This window comes from Aythya ferina (genome assembly GCF_964211825.1).
Source record: "Aythya ferina genome assembly, chromosome: 3".
Lineage (NCBI taxonomy): Eukaryota > Metazoa > Chordata > Aves > Anseriformes > Anatidae > Aythya > Aythya ferina.
In genome coordinates, this window is record NC_140298.1 from 76,559,817 (window position 1) to 76,577,386 (window position 17,570).

The window sequence follows — 17,570 nt, forward strand, 5'->3', positions numbered from 1 at the left end:
TAAAAGGTAATGTCAGCAGTCACTAATCTGTAACCATTTAATTAAGTAGTAATTCATGTAGTTTTACCAATAGTCTGTGAAATTTTGTTTCATTTTCTATTTAGCAAATGTCTGATAGAAGCCATTTCCTGATATGCAGAGATCTAAGCCAGTACTGCTTCCAAACACAGACTCTTACCATTTAAAACATATTATTCTGTTGTTAAATCAAAACTGTTTTGCTTTGGACTTTACCAGAAATGTGGAGCATAATGCAAATCTGACAGTCACAAAAGAAGCATTTTGGTTATTCATTGCCAAAAGTGCAATAGTTTTTTCCCTAAGGTGAAGCATAAAACCCTGGTGGTTAGCACACTAATGAAACACATGGACTCCTTATTCCCTGCTGAGAGGGGACACAGACACAGCAAGATCCTCTGTGCCAGCCCCTCTGAGGTTTAGCTGCTCGGGGAGACTTCAGATTGTGGCATAATATTTGTCATGACACAACAAGTAAATAAATACCTTGGCAAAGAGCCTGGAGCCTGTCAGCACTGCCCCTGCTGCAACCTCCTGTTCAAAATGCAGAGCTCTATTTATCATCTTTTCATATAAAGCATGTTCAGAGGAAATCACCTAGGACATGTTTAATTTCCTTCTTTGGCTTCTTGATGATGTCACCTAGATAAACCCTGTATCCAGAGACCATCACGGAGAGCATTAGGCCAAAGTAGCTGTGAGGGTTGTCACTTGTCAAAGTCATTTAATTTATAAAGATGTGTTTCATAGTTTGTCTGTGCAAAGTCAGCTTAAGCAAAACAGTTCTGTGATATTTCTCCTAAATGTTAAATACAGAATAATTACAGCAGATCATAGAATCACAGAACTGTCTAGGTTGGAAGAGACCTCCAAGATCACTGAGTCCAACCACTGACCTAACATTAACACATCCTCCACTAAACCATATCACTAAGCTCTAAATCTGAACATCTAAAAGATGTTTAAAGAAACATTTCACAGTCACAAGAATTTTCACACTAAATAGGAGTCCCATTGCTGACTTGTTTTATCTCTTCAGTTCTGTAAATATTTCCAGCATTCTTGCTGAAAAGTGGTAAAACACTACCATATATGTGCTGGGAACAGGCTAGTGGTTTTTATTTTTATTTTACCTTTAGCAATAATTATTGAGTTCAGGTAATATGGGAGTAGAACTAGGTGTATTTTCTGCAAGGGGAGGAATATGGGAAATAATGATGGAGATGACAACAAGGATATCATTATGGATGATGTGCTGAAACTGAAGACCACAAAGAGAAGAAAGAATGATGTCCAAGGAGAAGCAGCCATGAGAGTGTGCAAATCAAGTGTTACCCATGAGTGCAGGGGGAAAAAGAAGCTGAAAAGACTGTGTTTTAAGAGATACAGAACAGAAGACATCTTGGGAAAGCAGTATGTGTTTTGGAAATCTGTGGTCCTGGAGATCCTTCTTCCTGAGTCCTTGTTGGATTTGACCACTCTGAGACAAGGCTTTCAAGACAGAGGATTTTGCATGGCTTCTTTGTGTTGTAGATGACCAGGAGAGCATGGTCATATGCCTCAGCAGCCATTTGCTGCTTAGTCTAGGCAGCCAGTTTTCTGGGGGTATGCAGCATGTATTGAGGAATCTAATGTGGAAGAAGAAAACAGCTAGTACATGAACAGGGAGACATCTTTGGATTGTCCTTCTGGACTCAGTATCTGAATACCTCTCTGAAGAAAAATTGTGCTCTGGTACCACATTTAAAAGAAATGTGGTACCATTTCTTTTTAGTGGTAAATTTCTTTTTAGAAAGCATTTAATTTTTTAAAGATGTGGAATAGGGGTTTTTCTTCTTTTCTTCATATTACTAACCTTTCAAAATCAACAGGAAGCACAACATAACCCAGTACTTCAAACCTATTTCACCTCTGATGGCTATTTATAATTACTACTCAAATGGGAAATCTGCTTTTGACCTTTGATGCTGGAATATACTTGAAATTCATGCCTCACTGTGCTCTGTCAGCTCCTTTTCATGCATGGTTTTATATGTGGACTAATAAATACGATTTTGAGAGCAAAAGCTCTGGCAGTGAAATCCAGCTTGTGATTTTGCTCTGAGGCATGCTTGCAAAAAGCTCATCTAGAAACTGGAGAACAATTTTTCACCTATAGCAGTCTTGAATATGACATCAGTGTTTCTGACTGACAATATCAAATACTTTTAATGTTAGAGTACCACATATGACAGGATCACTAAAGCTTAAGTAAGCCAGAGAGGTACATTTTAATTAAAGCTCTTCATTTTGCCATAATCTGATACAAGATAATAGTTTAGACTAGTATTATCCAAGCTACAATTCTGTTATTACAATACACTGCATTTAACCCTGTGAGAATCAAGAAAAAATAATGGCCTGTATATTTTAAACTATACAGCACTTATCTTTGTGTTACATATAGGAATTAAATCTCAGGCCACATGTTCTTGCTCTACATCCCCAAAATATTATGGCAATCAAACAGAAAGCATTTTCACAGATGATGCTAGGAAGACTTTGAGGAGTAATCGGATGAATTGAATCCTCTCACAGCCCAGGCTGGGGCTGAGCTAAGGACTGAGTCTTAGATGATCGAAAGCAGACTGGAACAGTAATTTCTGCCAAGGCACAATCTAAGAAGTTGCTGGCAGTATATATCAACCTTATATCTTCTGTGTACTATAGATCACAGAATCACAGAACTGTAGGGGTTGGAAGGGACTTCGAAAGATCATTGGGTCCAACCCCCCTGCCAAAGCAGGTTCCTCAGATCAGGCTGCCCAGGTAGGCATCCAGACAGGCCTTGAATATCTCCAGAGAAGGAGACTCCACAACCTCCCTAGGCAGCCTGTTCCAATGCTCTGTCACTCTCACCATGAAGTTCTTTCGCATGTCAGTGCGGAGCTTCCTGTGCTCTAACTTGCAGCCATTGCCCCTTGTCCTATCCCCACAAACCACTGAGAAGAGGTTGGCTACATCCTTCTGTACCCCACCCCTCAGATATTTATATACACTGAGGAGATCCCCTCTCAGTCTTCTCTTCTCCAGGCTGCACAGACCCAGGTCTCTCAGCCTTTCTTCATAGGGAAGATGCTCCAGGCCCCGTATCATCTTTGTGGCCCTCTGCTGGACTCTTCCCAGGAGATCTCTGTCTTCCTTATACCGGGGATCTCAGAACTGGACACAGTACTCCAGGTGAGGCCTGACCAGGGCAGAGTAGAGGGGGAGGATCACCTCCCTTAACCTGCTGGCCACACTCCTTTTAATGCATGCCAGGATCCCATTAGCCCTCTTGGCCACCAGGGCACAGTGCTGGCTCGTGGTCAACCTGTCGTCCACCAGGACCCCCAGGTCCTTTTCATCAGAGCTCCTCTCCAGCAGGTCATCCCCCAGCCTGTACTGATACTTTGGGTTGTTCCTTCCCAGGTGCAGGACTCTACACTTGCTCTTATTAAATCTCATTTGGTTTCTTCCTGCCCATCTCTCCAGCTGGTCCAGGTCTTGCTGAATGGCAGCACAGCCTTCTGGCGTGTCAGCCACTCCTCCCAGCTTTGTGTCATTGGCGTACTTGCTGACGGCAGACACTATTCCCTCATCAAGGTTGTCGATGAAGATGTTGAACAAGACCAGACCCAGCACTGACCCCTGGGGAACACCGCTAGTCACAGGCCTCCAGCCAGACTCTGCTCCTCCAATCACCGCCCTCTGAGCTCAGCCAGTCAGCTAGTTCTCTACCTACCTTGCCGTCCACTCATCTATCCCACACTTTCTCAGCTTTGCTAGTAGGATGTCATGGGAGACATTATTGAAAGCCTTGCTAAAGTCAAGGTAGATGACATCCACCGCCCTCTACCCATCTACCCAGCTGGTGATGCCATCATAGAAGGCAACGAGGTTGGTCGAGCATGACTTCCCCTTGGTGAATCCATGCTGACTACTAGTCATAACCTTCTTCTCTTCCAATTGTTTGGAGACAGCATCCAGAACAAGCTGCTCCAATATCTTTCTAGGGTATTTCCAGATAAATAGCTGCTGTAAAAAAAATATATAATAATAATAATAATAATAATAATAATAATAATAAAATCTATAATATGCTAACTGAAATTATTAGGTTGAAATAAATACAGAAAATAATGGAAATCAAAATAGGATAATAAACTAACTGTTGATTTTCTGTGTTATGTTCCTAAGTTTTTGAGATATAGAAAAGATAATTTGATGATGAAAGCTGTATGAACAAGTAAGAGTTTGAGAAGAGAATATTCTAACTCTTATTTGGAAGCTGTTAGTGTATTTGCTGCAGAAGTTTATCCATCATGACAAAAAGCAATCTTTTGGCACTGACGACACAGATAGAGCTTTAGGCACATAAAAGCAAAGATATTCATGGTTCTAGTCTGAACGTACAACTGGAGGAGTAGGGATGTTTTTATTTTCATTTTCCTATAGTTTCCTCATACAACATTGAAATGAAAGTCAGTTTCTTCTTCAAGCTCTGATGTGCTTTTGTAAAAATGCTTCAGTGCTTCTGAAGTCATGTGGAGTGTAGCACCAAGTAGTTCTAATTTCATTTTTTCAAAGATTTTTTTTTTTTAAAGAATATACTTATATATTTTTTCTTGTAACAACTTGTAGTTGAAGCAGCTGTAATACAAATACCATTGCAATTGCTGCATTTAAAAAAGTATCTGAGAGTCCACATATATGGTTTGGTATAAGGATGATGAAGGTGACTGAATTGTTACTACATCTTTAACCTGCAAAGAACTCTGAGTACAAGAGTTAGAAAGAAACTTGTCATTTGGAAATATTTTCTGTTTGCATCAGTTCAGTATAATGCTTCAAAACCAATATGTTTCATTCTGAAGTATTTAAGGTTTGTGTTTTAGTTATTTAGCTTTGGAAAGTTTTTTTTTTATTATTATTATTTATATATATATTTTTTTTTTTCCTAATTGTCATCTTATTTGGATCTGAGTGACAGATTTTTTTTGCATTGAATTCAGTAGCCTTTGGATTAAATGCTGTTTTTTCTAGGGTGATATCAGCTGTCTGGGCCTGGTTCTGTGGCCTGCGCCAACTGTTTATAGTCTTAAGTTCAGCTGCAACCATATGAGGGTGCAGACCAAGGACCTGACACAGCCAGCCCTATGTGGCACTTAGGGAAAGCAGTGTCACCAGGAACTGGTGCTGAAGCGAGAGCTACTCTCTTACCCCTAGACATGGGTGTGCAGGTGACAGCTCAGGCAGAAATTATTGGCTAGTTTGGGAAAGACAATATCTGCTTTATCTGGAGACCAAACCCACAGTGCTGTTGGTTGTATCAGCCTAGAGTTTTTATATTCCCTCTAATTCACTTTCTGTGCCTCAGGGGAGGGATGGTTTGATTGAAGTGCCCTCAGTCTCCCTTTGATCTTATTCCAGTGTGTATAAAGTACTGACACTCTCACACAAAACTGACTGAAATGAATATCAATGACTCCCTAAGCTGGCAGCTAGGACATCTGTGTAAGAGAGGCCAGCTCAGATTTACTCTAGGCTGATTCTGAGCAGGGAAAGAAGATCCCCAAGCCCCTAGGAGAGGTCCACAGTAATGTATTTCTGGGGTCAAAAGTGCAGGTCTTCCTTGATCTCACTTACTGGAGGTATTTGATTTTGAATAAGTTTTTTATAGTATTAATCAGGTCAGAGAGTCCCTGGGAATGGTGCTTCATCGTGGCAGCTAGGGTACTTGCTAGAGAGGTGGAATATCTGTGTGCAATGAATCTTTAATAATTTCATGTGAGGTTGAAGAGCTTCAGTGAGAGAGTTTGAGAAGCCATCACTCTGCCCTAGAGTGTTAACAGGCAGGTCTCTGGGACGGCTTTTCCCAGGCAGGTGGCAACCATCCTGACCCTTGTCCTGGCTGCTGTGCATGATCTGCTGCTTAATTAGGTAAAACAAGCTGACAAATTTCTTCTCTTGTTATCCTGAGAGAATCTGCTGCAAGCATGGCACATCTGGTGAATTAGAATCAAACATTTCAGCTGTTTTTTCTAGTACTCATTAAACTCTTTTATTAACAAAACTATATAAATAAATCTCTCTATGTACTGGAGAATGAAAGAGGACAGACATGATCCTAAGTCACTCCTGTGGGCTGATAAACCTTTGCTCAGAATATTTTTCACTTCATCCCTTATATTTTTTCTGAAAAATGTTCATCCATGATAACATTGTCAAAACCATGCCGTATATTTTGGTTCAGGTTGGAATCTTGACAGAAAATACTTGATTTTGAAGGGCAAGGATGTGTGGCTAAAGGTGAACAAAAGTTCACTGATTTAAAATTGCAATGTATTTCTGAGTCTGGTGGAACCATTTGATTGCCTTTTAAGACCTCTTATCCTTGATGTCCTCTGGCCAAAAACCATTATACCCTATGGAATTTTTCATTCCTTTCTCGTGTCATTTTACCTATATTATTGCAAAATTCACTATCTTACTTATGTTCATCTTTGATTTATCAGTCTTTCACTCTGTCTTGAGCATTTTATTTTTCTTCTGTCCTTAATTCTTTGGCTATCTTCATTGAGACCCTTAGACCTGGATTCTGGATTCTAAATGATGAGACACGACCGGTTTCTAACGGCACCCTATAATTCTCATCTTGCATTTAGTCCTTTCTGTGTTATTCTACCACCTTAACTTTTGTGACAAGCATTGCGTATTGAGCCAAGACTTATACTGAAATGTCTGTAGAGGTGCTTCTTCATTGGAATCAAAAAGGTAACAGGTTCTTCTACTGTCTTTGAATAATACCATGTGATATAATATACATATGTTTGTGTACTTCTGCACAAGAAAAATGTTTGCAAAATACAGCAGCTGGCCATATAGAAAGATGCCAATCACTCTTGAAAACTTTCAGTTTGGCTGATTTGGAACTAACAAGCCTGTGATGGCTGATGAGAAACAAACATTTAAAGGGGGGAAAGGTAGGTTAAATGTCAGTCTGCTTGTCAGTCTATAAGTACCTAAACACTTGTATAAGCTTGTTTTTATATTATGTCTGTCTCCTTAGCACTTCATATTTGCCAAGTCACTTGTCTTGAGAGACTGCAAGCTGGCAAGGTAGAAGCAATAATTTATAAAACATTTATACTAGAAACATGGTTCAAAGAGACCTCAGTCCTGATGTGAGTTTCTAGAGACTAGAATAATGCAAGTAAAAGCAATCTGGATGCCAAAGAGGGAGGCAATTTCTCTAATGTAGCCCATGAAGTTGTATTGAGATGAAACTGGACAAAAACTATTTGAGCCTGGCTGCTGATGCACTTTCTAACAGTGACATCTATCAGAGTGATACTGTCTCTAGAGGGAAGCAGTAGAAACTCCAGCAGTGAACCATTTAAAAATTAGTCTGATAAAACACTTGAGAAAGTAGTAAAGGGAAGAGGTCTGTGTTGGTGAAGGACAGCTGAAAAAAAGAAACTTGTCATTTCCAGATCTCAATTCCACAAGTCTAGGACAGCTGTAACACACTTACTTTTTGCTTATACAGTATGTCTAGTAAAACTGGGCTCACTTTGTAACACCTGAGAGAGGGAGAGATATAATGTACTAAACGTTTCTACTTACAAGATGCATATATGCCATTAATTTTATGGCAGCTCTTTTCTTCCTAGTGGAGGGATTTCTGCTTACAGCTTTTTCCATCAAAACAAATAATTCAATCAGATTCAGATGCCAAAAGAAATTGTGAAAAGGCACAGTTCTCCAGAATGATCAAATCCAAATGCATATGGTAATATACTTCAACATCTTTAAACTATTTTTCCAAGATCAAGTCTGGAATGTAGTTAATAGTGGGGCAAATTTATTCAGCTTCTAGATAATTTTACCTTTATTTTTCTAGCAACAACATTTGAGCCACAATGAGACCAAAAAAAAAAAAAAAAAAAAAATCTCATTAATTCTCACATACTGTGTTAAGTTATGTTATATACTGTTCTTAAGTTATATACTGTTCTTTTGTATCAGAGCAGTATTTTCATTTTATCTAAATTGGAATATCTTCCAAGTAAAATGGAAGGAAGTACTATAGGAGACAGTTTAGGGATTTTGAAAATAGCTAAACAGCTTTAATTCTTGTAGCAAGAAAATCTCAAATGCTTGCAGCAACTGCCCTCCTAGCAGAGTAGAAATAAAAACTTGTTTGGACTGAAATGAGTATGGAGTTTGTGTTGTCACCAGGGAAGCATCATCAAAGAAATACACCGTAAGTAAGATCCATTCTGACACCAATGCAAGGATAAGCTCTTGCCATCTGTACTGTGAAAAGACTGGTAGTTTTTTAACACTATGGATTTACCTGTAGCACCAACCACATAAAGTAAATGCCAACACTCCACAGCTTTGGTTAAAGAAACAGTGCAAGCAGTGATTGTGTTATATATTTCATTTTTCTTACTTCAGTTGTACTTGCCTGAGTTTAAAAGGTATAGCCACTGTGGACGACTACCCCCACCTAACTCCAACACTGCACAGGGGTTGAAGACATCACGGATCACTGAATCCAGTTAGGACATGTTTGCAAGAGCCCACAGGGGGTGCCACACTCCTGCCTCTGTACTGATTGCTTGTTACATTAGATAGTCTGGGTGCCCTGGGACCTCCCTGCTGTTGGACAAACTGCACACACACACACACTCTTCTAATTGTTTAGGAGCTTGCATTCTTCTTAGAAGTTGACGTGCAGGTATAATGAAAATTGAGATGATCAAGAAGCAGTGTCAGGGAAACTATAGAAGTTTAGAAGTATAGAAGTGGCTTATCTCATGTGTGCAGAACTTGGGAGGCCTGATGGACTTTAACTTTTTAAGTAGGTTTAATGAAATACTTCAGACTTACTGCCCTTGTGCTTTAGCTCTTCTCTTCCTTATATAAGGTTCTCATCCCTTAGCTTTCTTTTACCTTCAACTATCATTTCCTTTACCTCAAATAACTTATCTTTACATTTTTCCCAGCTGCTGGCTGCTTTCTGGTGAAGTGACACAGAAGACAGACGTTTCATGGTGGAGCTGCAGGGAGGACAGATGTTTCTGGCAGGGCTGCTGAGGGTTAATTATAGCCCCAGGTTGGCTGGAGGCTGCAGAAGCAGTGGTGGAGGCTTGATCACTACCTGGGTTGCTTGCTAGTCCATAGTGGCTCCGGTCTCAGCTCAGTTGAGATAGCAGTGCTGTGGTGCTGGAGCAGAGGGAAAAGCTCAGTAGTTCCTGAGGAACATTGGTGTGACCTGAACCAAACATTGTTGTACTGTGCCGGTGGGTTTATAGCAGGGTGTCCTGATCACAAAAGCGCTACAGTACTTTCACCTAACTTCTGCAAAGGCCTTACATTTTGCTGGACTAGAATCACTGCAGCATGATGTCTGTACGTGTAAACAATATACAAGTGAATAGAAAAATGGTTTATGCTTTCTGATGGTTTTCCTAGAGTGTGTATTCCCCAAAGCAAGAGGAAGACTGGTCTGTCACATTGTTTAATTAAAAAAGACAAAAGAAAAAAAAAAAGAAATAAAAAGATGAAAACTTAATGAGTTTTCTGCTGTGAGCTTTCCAAAAGCTGTCCACTGATAACAACTCCTGAGAGTTCAGACACACTATAGGGCAGTCAGTTAGGGAGGTCTCTGGTATTAATTGTTCTTGGAAGAAGGAAATGGGGAAGAAAAATGTATTGACTGAAATAACAAGTGCTTTGGAGCAAACTGTTTTAGAAAACATAGAGGATCTGTTGGTAGTGCAGTTTTGCAGAATCTGGAGATTGGGTATGTTGTGTAACTATGCATACATCTTTCATTCAGAAAGAACCAGGATCCCCATAAAAAATCTTCCCATTGCCTCAAGAGTGAGGAAGGGAACCCTGTATCATTTTGAAAAATTTTTGCAGAAAAGCACATTAGATCTAATGACTGCACACTGGGTGATGGAAGGCACTTCACTTATCAGGGAAAAAATGCTTTTTAGTGACTTCATTTATTCACTTTTAGAAAACGGTAAAATTGTCATGTTATAATCTCCCACAGATACTCCCGTGTGAGCTGTTGAAAGGTAATTTCAGCACACCTAGGGCTTCACACTGTAATATAACCTGTTGTGCCTTACTGCTTAATCACACTGTGGCATTTAGAAATCATTCATTGTAGCTAGCAAAAATGTCTTACAATAACACCATTACTGCAACTTACATTTTTACAGCAATTTTTACTTCTTAGGCAAACACACTGAAAAACTCTACAAAACATTTTAAGTACATTGCAGGCATTGAATCACTGAGCATTGTGAGTCCCTTATGAACTTACAGTGTCTCTTATATAATAAAAATATATCACTTTTTCATAAGAAGTTATCACTGTTATAAAACATGCATATGTTTTTAACTTACATAAAACTTCCTTTTCCAACAGACCATACTGAGTCATGGACTCAGATACCAAAGTTTAAAAGACAAGGCAAAGCCTTATATCCACTTGGAGTATAGCAACTTCATACCAAACAATCAAACATTTTAAGGAAAATTTTAACTCAAGCTGTGGTAAAAGTGCTTTTAACAGACTGTTAATCTCAGCTGGGGTTTACTAAACTCCAGAGTGTAAAACATCCAGCATGTAATATTCTTAGAGCTCAAGGAATAAGCTGTCATCCACATCAGAGAAGAAATCAGATATTGATATGTGATGGTGGAATATCTAAATGAGTGGAAGGTTATGTTCCTTCACAGGTAAAAAGCATGTTTCATTTCCTAACATTTTGGTTGTTGTTTATAAAGCTTTTAATATTTTGGGTGCGGCAAATCACAGAATGACTGAGGTTGGAAGGCACCTCTGGAGATCCTCTAATCCAACTCTGCCTGCCAAGCAGGCCCACCTAGAGCACGCTGCACAGGATCTTTCCCAGTCAGGTTTTGAATATCTCCAGAGAAGGAGACCTCATAGCCTCTCTGGGAAACTGTTTCAGGGCTCTGTCACACTCACAGTAAAGTTTTTCCTCATATTCAACTAGAACTTCCCATGTTTCAGATTGTACCTGTTGCTTCTTGTCCTGTTGCTGGGTACCACTGAAGTGTCCAGCCCCATCATCCTGACACCCTCCCTTCAGGTATTTATATACATTGATAAGATTCCCTCTCAGACTTCTCTTCTCCAGGCTAAACAGGCCCAGCTCTCTCAGCCTCTCCTCGTAAGAGAGTCCAGTCCCCTTATCATCTTCATAGCCCTCCACTGGGCTCTCTAGAGTAGCTCTATGTCCTTCTTGTAATGGAGACTCTAGAACTGGACACAAAACTTCAGGTGTGGCCTCACTAGGCTGAGTAGAGGGGGAGGATTGTTGACCTGTTGGCAACAATTTTCCTAATGCACCCCAGGATACCATTGGCTTTCTTGGCCATGAGGGCACATTGCTGGCTTATGGTTAACACTGCAGAACGGCTTTCCAGAAGGTCAGCCAGGAACCTGTACTGGTGCAGGGTTACTGGGGTTATTCTTACCTAGGTGCAGAACCCTGCACTTGCCTTTTTTGAACTTCATGAGGTTCCTCTCTGCTCAACTCTCTGGCCTGTCCAGGTCTCTCTGAATGGCAGCACAGACCTCTAGTGTCTCAGCCACCCCTCCCAGCTTCGTGTCATGAGCAAACTTGCTATGGGTTTCTTCATCCAGGTCAGTGATGAATAAATTGAACAAGACTGGACCCAGTACAGACCCCTGGGGGACACCACTAGCTAGAGATCTCCAGCTGGACTCTGTACCGTTGAGCACAATGCTCTACCATCCATGCAGTCCCCCTCACTGTCCACTCATCTAACCCATACTTCCTGAGGTTACCTATGAGAATCTTATGGGAGACTGTGTCAAAAACTTTGCAAAAGGCTACCTTGAGGTAGATAACATCCACTCCTCTCCTCTCATCCACCCAGACAGTTATTCCATCATAGAAGGATGAGCTGTTCCATCACCTTTTCAGGGATGGAGGTGATACTGATTGGCCTGTAGTTTTCTGGGTCCTCCTTCTTGCTCTTTATGAAGATGGGACTGATACAGTGGCTTTCTTCCAGTCCTCAGGCACCTACCCTGTTCTCCAAGACCTATCAAGGATGATGGAGAGTGGCATAGCAATAACATCCACCAGCTCCATCAGCACTAGTGGGTGCATCCCATCTGGGCCCATGGATCTGTTGGATCTGTGGGTATCAAGTTTGCCTAATTGATCCCTAACTTGATCCACTTTGACCAAGAGAAAGTCTTCCTTCCTCCAGACTTTTCCTCTTATCTCCAGGGTCTGGGATTCCTGAGGGTAGGTCTTCGCAATGAAGACTGAAGCAAAGAAGGCATTCAGTAACTCTACCTTCTGTGTATCCTTCATCACCAGGGCACCTACCTCATTCAGCAGTGGGCCTAGACTTCCTTTTGCTACTGATGTATTGGAAGAAGCTTTTCTTGTAGTCCTTGAAAATCATGAAAATTTACCTCGGTCCATTCATCTATGCAGTAATTTCAGTAGGCTTCTGCACTATCAGATGCACCCCATCTAAGCTGGTTGCATTGGTTTTTGATTCTTGCAGCTCATGTCCCCACATGGCCAAGTGAGCCCCCAGGGCACACTACCCTGAGGCACAGTGATCTATCCTTTGTAAAGGAAAAAATTGTAATAATACTTAAAAATAAATAAATAAAGATGACAGAGCGGGTTAGTCAGGAAATATATTCCTTGTTTGTTGACTGCATGCACTTCATATATGGTTTCTCATTGCTGTCTGTACAATAGACATGTTAGGATTTTTATAAATGCAAAGAAATTCATTATGGAATTTAATCATTTTACATTTTTGGATAATAAATGGACTGTAAAAGAGATGGAAATCAACCTATTTTGTATTACAGTAAGCATGAAGATATTTCATATATGTGGCATATCTGTGATGTACTTGAAAAACTGTAGAGTATATTGTTCTTCACTGAGTGAACTAAATCCATTTATCTTTGCTAAATGAGAACGTGTCCAGAAAATGAAAAGTAATGACATCTAGTACAGCTATTAATATATTTAAAACAGCAATCAGAATGCTTTATGAGATATTGTAAGATAAGAAATAACATGCTCATTCTGTTCAGATTGTTTTTACAAACAACAAAACCTAACCATAGTACTTTACATTTTGGATAGAAGAAAAAATCGACTAAACTATAACTCTCCTGCCAAGTGACCTTTAGTGCTGGCCTAAAAACCATTATAGCATGAGCCCTGTTATCAGGGATCCTCAAATGTGAATGACATTGTTAGATATCCAGTATTTGGGGCCTGAGAATACAGAGATCTGACCTGAAATTCAGAATTTAAGGCTAGATTCGCATTTTCAGCACTTAGGAATGGTAGGGAAATTGAGATACTGTTTGTTTCTTTTGGCTTAATTTGCAAACTAGTAAGCCATATTCAGGAGCAATGCAGGATGCTAGCTTTCTGACCAAACAACCTATATACAGGCAACACATACTGTACATGAAGAAGGTGGTAAATCATTCTTCACAGTACATGCCTCAAGTTAAAATTCACAGACTTGGTGGCTGCAAGTCTCAGAGGTTACCATAGACAGCAAGACTCAAAGCTAGCACCTTCATCACTGCTATATTGCTTTGATAGGCTCCAAATTGAGTCAATCTTAAATAAATTTTGCTTAGGAGATGTTTTTAGAGTTATAGGAAATATGAAATAGACTTTAAAATAGAAACTTTCCAAGTATAATCTGATCATGATAAGAGAAAGCCAGTGATCCGACAACCAAATGGAATTATATTAGGTAAACATGAGGAGGTTCTAGCAAGGACAGTGAGACAGATAAATAAATATCACTGTTCATCTCACACACAGCAGAGGTGTCTGTGTGAAATTTTGTTTTATATGTGATTGCATACACTTGGAATTGTCTGAAGTCAAACTAATTTTAAAGTAAACACCGTGGCTATTTATCTACAAAGCAAAATATGCCCAGACCTTGGGCTGATGTCATTTCTACATTCCTCAGCTACTGTTTTACTGTTTTTATACTTTTCGTCCATTGTTTCCCATATAAGCATTTTCCATCACGGAAAAAGAAAACAAAAACAAAATGACATGGAAACAAGATTTGCAAGCAGAAGAGGAATGAAAAGAAGAATGCTTACCCTCCTTTGGCTCTGGCAAAAGGCTGAGTAATGCAGTAGTAGTAATGCATAGTCTAAATTTGACATTAGTGTATCTTGAATGCCCAGCTGAAGCTTCCGTACTTCAAACCCTGGTGGTGGTTGAGGGTTTAATGTTAGCTTATTGTAAAATGTTTAATACTTCAGACTGAGTTGATCCTCATTTAATTTGTCACCTAACTGACATTTAAATCGCACATTTACTGCACATTGCTGTCTATAGGAAAACTAACATCCTTCATTATTATGGATATTAAAATCTTTTTATTTATTTATTTTTTTAATATTTTAATTATTATTTATTAAAACTGCCATGCATTTAGAACATAAACTATTCTTAGGTCTGAGAATATATCTTGAAGCTTCATTTCTGATCATCAGATATCTGCAGACACCATTGAAGTCTACACTGATCCACAAAAGTAAATGGGTCTAATCCTGCATCTGCCATTACCTCTTCATACCTGCAAGCACCAAGCTCAGTTACAGAGGGATCCTGACCCAGATGTACTCAGTGCTGCCATGTCAGTGATCAGGCAAAAGCTTAGCAGTGTGGATGAAACCACATTCTCCAAATGAAGGAAAAGCACTTTTACAGGGAGGAGAAAATTCTGTAATAATTTAGGAAGATGACATGTACAAGGGGCTGTATTGTGTCCTGGGGTCTGGGATGAACATGTATGTAAAAGACATCTGAATATCTTTGACATTCTCACTAAATACCAATTTTTCAGGCTGTTAAAAGTTTGGAAATAACAGATGTTTGTTAATAAGGAACTAATTGCTTTAATGATTTTTAAATGCTTTAGCAATTAACAAAAACAGATTTAATGTAACAGCAAGAGAGGAAAGAGTGGAATAACTCTTAAATCATCATTTCATTAATGCTGTACTTTAGAAGAACAAAAAAGAAAGCTTAAATAATACAAAGTAAGACTTCCATGTAAATTAATACTTAGAAGTGGGTTATTTTTTGCAGTATAGTAACTTTGGTTAATTTGTACCAAGGTGTTGTGACAGAACTTTTGGGATGTACTTTTTCAGAAGGTGAAACCAGCCACTTTGGATAGGAGGGAAGAAGACCTATGGGAGAGTGGGAATTTGCAGCACTGTTGTAATGCGTTTTCTAGATTTCTTCTAGGTACTGCATAGCAGAAAAAAAAAAAAAAAAAAAAAAGAGGTTGGATCCAAAAGAAGCGTAGTTGCCTAAAGGGTCATTTAAAGTACCCATGTACAAAACTGTGAGCCACAAACTCCTTGCATACCCAGTAAGTATTTAAACATAGAATGAGTCTCGGGGTTATTTTTTTTTATTATTTATTATTTTTTTTATGGGGATATTCTTTGTGTAGCTACCACTACACATGTCAAAAATCATCAGATTTTTATATTACTGCACAGTTTTGTGTCTAGCTCACAATTAAGGTATCAAGCAAAACATTCTTCTGCCTTTCTTTCCAAAGTGATCCCAATTGAATAAGAACCAAGAGCAACAAATGCACCAGGATCCATGCCAAATGCACCAGCAACAGTTATTTTCCTAAAGGCTGGCTGAAAGTGTCAGGACCACACTCCTGAGAAGGGCGAGAGCCAGGCTTGCTTATGTACTACTTCTCTCCACATCTCTCACCTGTCAGAATAATGCAGTAAGTAATAGGATTACAGGTAGTCCACAGTCAGAGAATACCCATAAACGCAGTTTTGCTTCCTATAAACTGTCTGAGATTCATTGCATCAGAGAAAGGAACCATAGTCTATACAGGACACACGATACATGGGACCTAAGCCATAATGGAAATTCACATGATAGCAATGAAATCTAAATGGGTCTCTGCTCCACAAACATTTACTCCTGGAAACCCAGGGGATTACTTATATGATTGAGCATCAGTCAGAACTGAGTCTTAAATATGTCACACATCCAACCTGATTGTGGGTGTGAATATATAGTGAGGCAAAAATATAAACACATAAATATGCTATCCTCCATGTAGCTGTCAGTGACTGATAAAATCAACTGCTTATCAAAAATGAATTATTAATTAAAATAGATTCTTCTTAATGTTTTTTTTCTTAATGGTTGGAAACTAATTAGATCTCTAATTAAGCAATTTCACCTGACATAGTTATCTGAATATTAACTCATCATTAGTGCAATGAGGGATTTTACATATTCAGGGAAATCTGCTCATATTCTTTCAAATCCCTTGAGTTTTGTGCCTATCAGTTTCATGTGGCCTCCCTAGGCTTTTGACTGGGATTGTATAGATTTTGTTGCACTTTATATTTCTGGTGTACATTAGAATAAGATGTCACTGGATTTATTTTATTTTATTTTATTTTATTTTATTTTATTTTATTTTATTTTATTTTATTTTATTTTATTTTATTTTATTTTATTTTATTATTTTATTTTATTTTATTATTTTATTTTATTTTATTTTATTTTATTTTATTTTATTTTATTTTATTTTATTTTATTTTATTTTATTTTTATTTATTTATATTTTTTTCTGGTAACATCCTCATATGAGGAAAGCATTAATCATCTGCAGTGGAAAGGGACAAGATTTGATGAGTCAGATAGCTCTTCCGAGGTCTTCATTCCCAAATCATACTGGTGGCGCTGCCATATGCTATGATGAACTTGGCCTCTGCCTCATGCTTGCTTCCTGTATTGGCTGAAAAACAAAACAAAACAAAACAAAACAAAACAAAACAAAACAAAACAAAACAAAGCAAAACAAAACAAAACAACACATTTTTGTGTTTTAGCCATATTTGTTTCTTGGGCTGTTGCTCAGGACAAATGTTCAGAATTGTTCTGCCAGGTTAAGTTATACCTATCTGGCTGTGCACTAGTGAGACCACAGTCCTGCACCGCATTGTCATTTTAACATTAAAATATACACATAACAAATAATATGCCTCCTGCTATATAAAGGAAAATGAATACTAAGGCACTTGGGAATCTTACTATTTAAACACAGATTACAGCTTTTCCCATAGCCATTTGAAACCATTAATCCTTTTAGGAGCTTTCTCTTCTCAGGGTGGAGGGAGAAGACACAGCTGCCTTTTCAACATGTTTTTTTTATGTTGTTTGGTTATCTTTTAGAAACTGATGGATCTGCTCCTGTTTCTCTGAAAGAAAAGAAGAGGAAGAGGAAGAGGAAGAGGAAGAGGAAGAGGAAGAGGAAGAGGAAGAGGAAGAGGAAGAGGAAGAGGAAGAGGAAGAGGAGGAAGAAAGAAGAAGGAGGAGGAGGAAGAGGAGGAGACCTTAAGACTTTTAACTGCATAACTAGAAAAGATT

At 38.9% G+C, this 17,570-nt stretch overlaps 1 long non-coding RNA gene across 2 annotated transcripts in view; it reads left to right on the forward strand.

Annotated features, from left to right (window-relative positions):
• LOC311433349 overlaps positions 1-17,449 on the forward strand; it is a 55,953-nt gene extending 38,504 nt beyond the window's left edge. For both annotated transcript variants that reach the window (XR_014690696.1, XR_014690697.1), the window contains exons 3-5: positions 15,388-15,525; positions 15,721-15,903; positions 17,376-17,449. This is a non-coding gene — a long non-coding RNA (uncharacterized lncRNA). The remainder of the gene's footprint in view (positions 1-15,387; positions 15,526-15,720; positions 15,904-17,375) is intronic.
• The last annotated feature ends 121 nt before the right edge of the window (positions 17,450-17,570 follow it).